Genomic DNA, 6,000 nt, shown 5'->3' on the forward strand with positions numbered 1-6,000 from the left:
CTAGCGGACTGGAGGGCTAGGGAAGATGTGGAGCGGATTCGACAGGAAGATGTGGAGTGGAAGAGGGAATCTGTGAACCGGGGCAGCGCAACAGCGGATCGGAGGGCTGGGAAAGATGTGGAGCGGATTCAAGGTGCGGAGTGGGGGAGGGAAACATGGACCGGAGCACAGTAACCGCGGATCAGAGGTTGTAGGGAAGACCCGGAGTGGATTTGCCAGGAAAGCGAGAGCAGAACCAAGACTCACCCAGACGAGGCTGTACTCAAACTTCCTCAGGGTGATCTCGGTGCCGTGGACATTAATGGTGACCAACTTGACGTACGCCACTTGGGTGTTGCCACGGTTGTCGTTCTTGGCCCGGACGCTGAAGGAGGGCAGCGAGGTGTTCTTGCCGCAGGTCTTGGCAATGGTGTAGGTGCAGGTGCCCTGGAAGTCGAAGTTCACCCCGTCGAAGGTGTGGTAGTGGGGGTCACCCCCATGCCAGCAGAGAGCACTGGACTCCGGCACACACACTGGCTCCCCGTCCTGCACCGAACATCGCTCCTTCGATCTACATCGAACCTTGGAGCACAGGTCTGCGGGGAAGGAGAGAGTGGGGGAAGTGAGAATGGACACCGTCCCGTCGCACACGCCCGGGGCGAGGCTCCCTCCGCACCGTCCCGTCGCACACGCCCGGGGCGAGGCTCCCTCCGCACCGTCCCGTCGCACACGCCCGGGGCGAGGCTCCCTCCGCACCGTCCCGTCGCACACGCCCGGGGCGAGGCTCCCTCCGCACCGTCCCGTCGCACACGCCCGGGGCGAGGCTCCCTCCGCACCGTCCCGTCGCACACGCACGGGGCGAGGCTCCCTCCGCACCGTCCCGTCGCACACGCCCGGGGCGAGGCTCCCTCCGCACCGTCCCGTCGCACACTCCCGGGGTCAGACGTGGGGTAAAGCTCCCTCCACACCGTCCCGTCAGATCAACCCCCTCCCTCCCCCAGGACAGACACACTGTGGACATTCCTTACCCACGAGGTCGTTGTCTCCACGGCCGCGCTCCCCTGATACCAGTACCCGTTGCGGTTGGCCACTCCGTACTGGTAAACCCCGAAGCGGGTGCCGCTCTGTCCGCTCACGACGTGCGTCTCCTGCCCATTCCCGGTCTGCAGGTCGGCCCAGGAGTAGCCGGAGTCCGGCGCCGGGCGCCACTCGGTACCGGCCGGCAGCGGGCGGCCGTCTAGCCTCAGCAAGGACAGCTCGGAGGTCCGGGCCACCACGCTGAGGTGGTTGTCGAAGCCGGCCAGCCCTCGGACGAGGTAGGTGGAGGTGAAGTCCCGGTTGGGCTTCACGGTCATCAAGTAAGGGTCGTAATTGGTGCCTCGCCCCCAAATGCGCCTGTTGCCGGGGGAGTAGAACAGAACCAGGACGCCCTTGGAACTAGTGAGAGACAGGGGCTGGTCCCGGGACACTCCGAGAGAGAGTAGCCGGACTCCGGACACTGTGATCTTGTGGCCGCCGCTACCGCCCAGACTCAGCTCGGTGTTCTGGGAGGTCAGGATGTAGACGATGTCCCGATGGGACTGCACGGCGCTAGGAGGCACCACGAAAGCATCTCCCCAGCCGCTGACCGGCGGCAGCTGCTCGTACACGTGGTTGCAGCGGCTCCGGACGGCGCTGCAGGAGTGACCGGCGGTCACCGCCACCGGCTGCTCGGACCGTACCCGGGAGCCAGTCAGGTCGCCCCGGTGTTGGAACTGGACGGTCTGGTAAGGGCGGAGGGTCAGGCGGATGGGGACCCTCGTTCCGTATCTCCGTCCCTGGAAGGTAACGGGCTGGGTGAGGGTCAGGACCACCTGGTTGTCCTTACCGGTGTTACTGACGGCGAACTCCTTGTACTGACTGACAACAGGGGTGGGAGGGGTGAAGACCAGGTAGTCGGTGCCCAGCAACCGCACCGGGTACAAGGCGGAGGCGTCCACCGTGTAGCGCTTCAGGCTGAACGTGGAGACGGAGACCGGGTGGTTGGAGATCACCAGCACCGTCTGGTCGCTGATCCCCGGCCGCCCAAGCTCGCTGGACGCCGGCACCGTCACCGACATCGCCTGGCCCGCCGCCGGCTTTAGCTGCCGGCTGAAGCCGCCGCCCACCGACACGGTGACCGAGGTGGACGGCTCCCAGGCGGTGATGAGCAGCTCCAGACGAGCCGGACCATAGCTGGAGCGCAGGTTCTCCAGGAAGGCGGCGACGAACTCGCGGCCGGCGAGGCCCGCCGTGGTCGGACCTGGAGGGGGGGGGGGGGTGTGGAGGGGGGGGGGGGTGTGAGAGGTGGGGGGGGGGGGTGTGAGAGGTGGGGGGGGGGGTGTGAGAGGTGGGGGGGGGGGTGTGAGAGGTGGGGGGGGGGTGTGAGAGGTGGGGGGGGGGTGTGAGAGGTGGGGGGGGGGTTGTGAGAGGTGGGGGGGGGGTGTGAGAGGTGTGGGGGGGTGGTGTGAGAGGTGGGGGGGGGTGTGAGAGGTGGGGGGGGTGTGAGAGGTGGGTGTGAGGTGGGGGGGGTGTGAGGTGGGGGGGTGTGAGAGGTGGGGGGGTGTGAGAGGTGGGGGAGAGGGGTGGGGTGTGGGGAGGAGGGGGGCAGAGGGGTGGGGTGTGGGGAGGAGGGGGGGCAGAGAGGGGTGGGGTGTGGGGAGGAGGGGTGGGGTGTGGGTGCGATGGCGAAGCAGGTGAGGGGGAAGGATGAGTGGGATGAAGGTGGGGGAAGAAGAGGGGGAGACGGCAGGGGAGGAGGGAGAGTGGTGGGAGGGAGTGGGAAGAGAAGATGAAGAGTGCAGGGAGGGGTGGAGGGGGTGAGGTTGATGGGAGGTACAGGGGAGGGGTGGAGGGGGGAGGTTGAGGGGAGGTACAGGGGAGGGGTGGAGGGGGGAGGTTGAGGGAGGTACAGGGGAGGGGTGGAGGGGGGAGGTTGAGGGGAGGTACAGGGGAGGGGTGGAGGGGGGAGGTTGAGGGGAGGTACAGGGGAGGGGTGGAGGGGAGAGGTTGAGGGGAGGTACAGGGGAGGGGTGGAGGGGGGAGGTTGAGGGGAGGTACAGGGGAGGGGTGGAGGGGGGAGGTTGAGGGGAGGTACAGGGGAGGGGTGGTGGAGGGGGGAGGTTGAGGGGAGGTACAGGGGAGGGGTGGAGGGGGGAGAGGTTGAGGGGAGGTACAGGGGAGGGGTGGAGGGGGGAGTTGAGGGGAGGTACAGGGGAGGGGTGGAGGGGGGAGAGGTTGAGGGGAGGTACAGGGGAGGGGGGAGGTTGAGGGGAGGTACGGGGGGAGGTTGAGGGGAGGTACGGGGGGAGGGGGAGGTTGAGGGGAGGTACAGGGGAGGGGTGGAAGGGGGAGGTTGAGGGGAGGTACAGGGGAGGGGTGGAGGGGGAGGTTGAGGGGAGGTACAGGGGAGGGGTGGAGGGGGGAGGTTGAGGGGAGGTACAGGGGAGGGGTGGAGGGGGGAGGTTGAGGGGAGGTACAGGGGAGGGGTGGAGGGGGAGGTTGAGGGGAGGTACAGGGGAGGGGTGGAGGGGGGAGGTTGAGGGGAGGTACAGGGGAGGGGTGGAGGGGAGGTTGAGGGGAGGTACAGGGGAGGTACAGGGGAGGGGTGGAGGGGGGAGGTACAGGGGAGGGGTGGAGGGGGGAGGTACAGGGGAGGGGTGGGAAAGGGGGAGAGAGTTGTTGAGGGTGAAGTGTGGGAGAGAACGGAGAGTGGGCAGGTCAGAGTGATTTCCCGCGGCGCGGCGCTCCCTCCTCACCACCCCTCACGCAGCATTCACCACGCCTCCCATGGCACTCCCTCCTCACCGCCCCTCCCGCCACGCGGCGCTCCCTCCTCACCGCCCCCCCCACACCACAGCGCGGCGCTCCCTCCCCGCCCCACAAAGGAGTGTACACTTACCTAGCAGGGAGGCCACGGTGAGGCAGACCAGTATCCCGGTCCCCATCGCTGGAACAAGGTCACAGTCAGTGAGCGCTGGGGTAATTCTACAACGTGATGCATCACTCAAACCCACACCCTCTGTTCCCCCCTCCGCCCACCCCTTCCAGCTCCCCTCTAGCCAACGCCCCCCCCCCCCTTCCTCCCATCCGTGCACTGGGCAAGATTCTACAACTCTCCCCCCAGATTCTACCCCTCAGCCACACACTCGCAATTAACCCTCCAGGTGATTAACACCCCCCCCCCCCACACACACACACACTGACCCTCACTGGGGGTCGGGTCCCACAGACACTGATCCTCACTGGGGGACGGGTCCCACAGACACTGACCCTCACTGGGGGACGGGTCCCACAGACACTGACCCTCACTGGGGGACGGGTCCCACAGACACACACACTGACCCTCACACCCTCACTGGGGGATGGGTCCCACACACACACACTGACCCTCACTGGGGGTCGGGTCCCACAGACACACACTGACCCTCACACCGTCACTGGGGGACAGGTCCTACACACACTGACCCTCACTGGGGGACGGGTCCCACAGACACACACACACACTGACCCTCACACCCTCACTGGGCGACGGGTCACACACACACACACACACAGCGCCGGAGTTGGGGATCAAACCCGGGGCTCCCGAGCACGCCAATCCACCCCACCCCCCAACTCCTCACTACCCCACCTCCCTTCTGCTCCCATAGTTAGGGAGGGCGAGAAAATCCCAACATGACTAAATTCCCGGAATAAGGAAACCCCACCGCCTTCCGACCCACTTCCCTCGGGATCGTTGCTCTGCTCTCTCCAGGAAAACTGTCGAAGAACAAGGAACATTCTGTGCGGCGCTGTGGGCAGATTTAAATACCGGACATGGTGCGCCTTTGAAAGGATCCCAAATTCCCGATGTGGGAAGCGAGACTCGGGGCGATGGGCCGGGGGTGGTGGGTTGGGGTGGGGAGAGCAGATGCTCCTCCTGGTCAACACAGCAGAGAGAGGGAGAGAGAGAGAGGGGCACGGGGAGGGAGAGAAGTAGAGAGAGGGAGACACACACACGGGGCGGGAGAGAGGGGGAGAGAGAGAGAGAGACGGGGAGGGAGAGAGAGAGAGAGACGGGGAGGGAGAGAGAGAGAGAGAGAGACGGGGAGAGAGGGGGAGAGAGAGAGAGAGACGGGGAGGGAGAGAGGGGGGAGAGAGAGAGAGACGGGGAGGGAGAGAGGGGGGGAGAGAGAGAGAGAGACGGGGAGGGAGAGAGGGGGGGAGAGAGAGAGACGGGGAGAGAGGGGGAGAGAGAGAGAGAGACGGGGAGGGAGAGAGGGGGGAGAGAGAGAGACGGGGAGGGAGAGAGGGGGGAGAGAGAGAGACGGGGAGGGAGAGGGGGAGAGAGAGAGAGAGAGAGACGGGGAGGGAGAGAGGGGGAGAGAGAGAGAGAGAGAGACGGGGAAGGAGAGAGGGGGAGAGAGAGAGAGAGAGAGACGGGGAAGGAGAGAGGGGGAGAGAGAGAGAGAGAGAGACGGGGAAGGAGAGAGGGGGAGAGAGAGAGACGGGGAGGGAGAGAGGGGGAGAGAGAGAGAGAGAGACGGGGAAGGAGAGAGGGGGAGAGAGAGAGAGAGAGAGACGGGGAAGGAGAGAGGGGGAGAGAGAGAGAGAGAGACGGGGAAGGAGAGAGGGGGAGAGAGAGAGAGAGACGGGGAGGGAGAGAGGGGGAGAGAGAGAGAGAGAGACGGGGAGGGAGAGAGGTGGAGAGAGAGAGAGAGAGACGGGGAGAGAGAGAGGGAGAGAGAGAGGGACACACGGGGGGGAGAGAGCGGGAGAGAGAGACACGGGGAGGGAGAGAGGGGGAGAGAGAGACACATGGGGAGGGAGAGGGGAGAGCGGGAGAGAGGGGGGAGAGACACGGGGAGGGAGCGGGAGGGAGATGAGGTGAGAGCAGTGATAGATTTTCGGGAATGTCGGTGAATGGGAGAAAGTGAGTGGGAGGGAGGGGGTGAGAGAGGGAGGGGGAGGGGGAGGGAGGGGGTGAGAGAGGGAGGGGGAGGGGGAGGGAGGGGGTGAGAG

The sequence above is a fragment of the Pristis pectinata genome, chromosome 39, assembly GCF_009764475.1.
Source record: "Pristis pectinata isolate sPriPec2 chromosome 39, sPriPec2.1.pri, whole genome shotgun sequence".
In the NCBI taxonomy this organism is placed as follows: Eukaryota; Metazoa; Chordata; class Chondrichthyes; order Rhinopristiformes; family Pristidae; genus Pristis; species Pristis pectinata.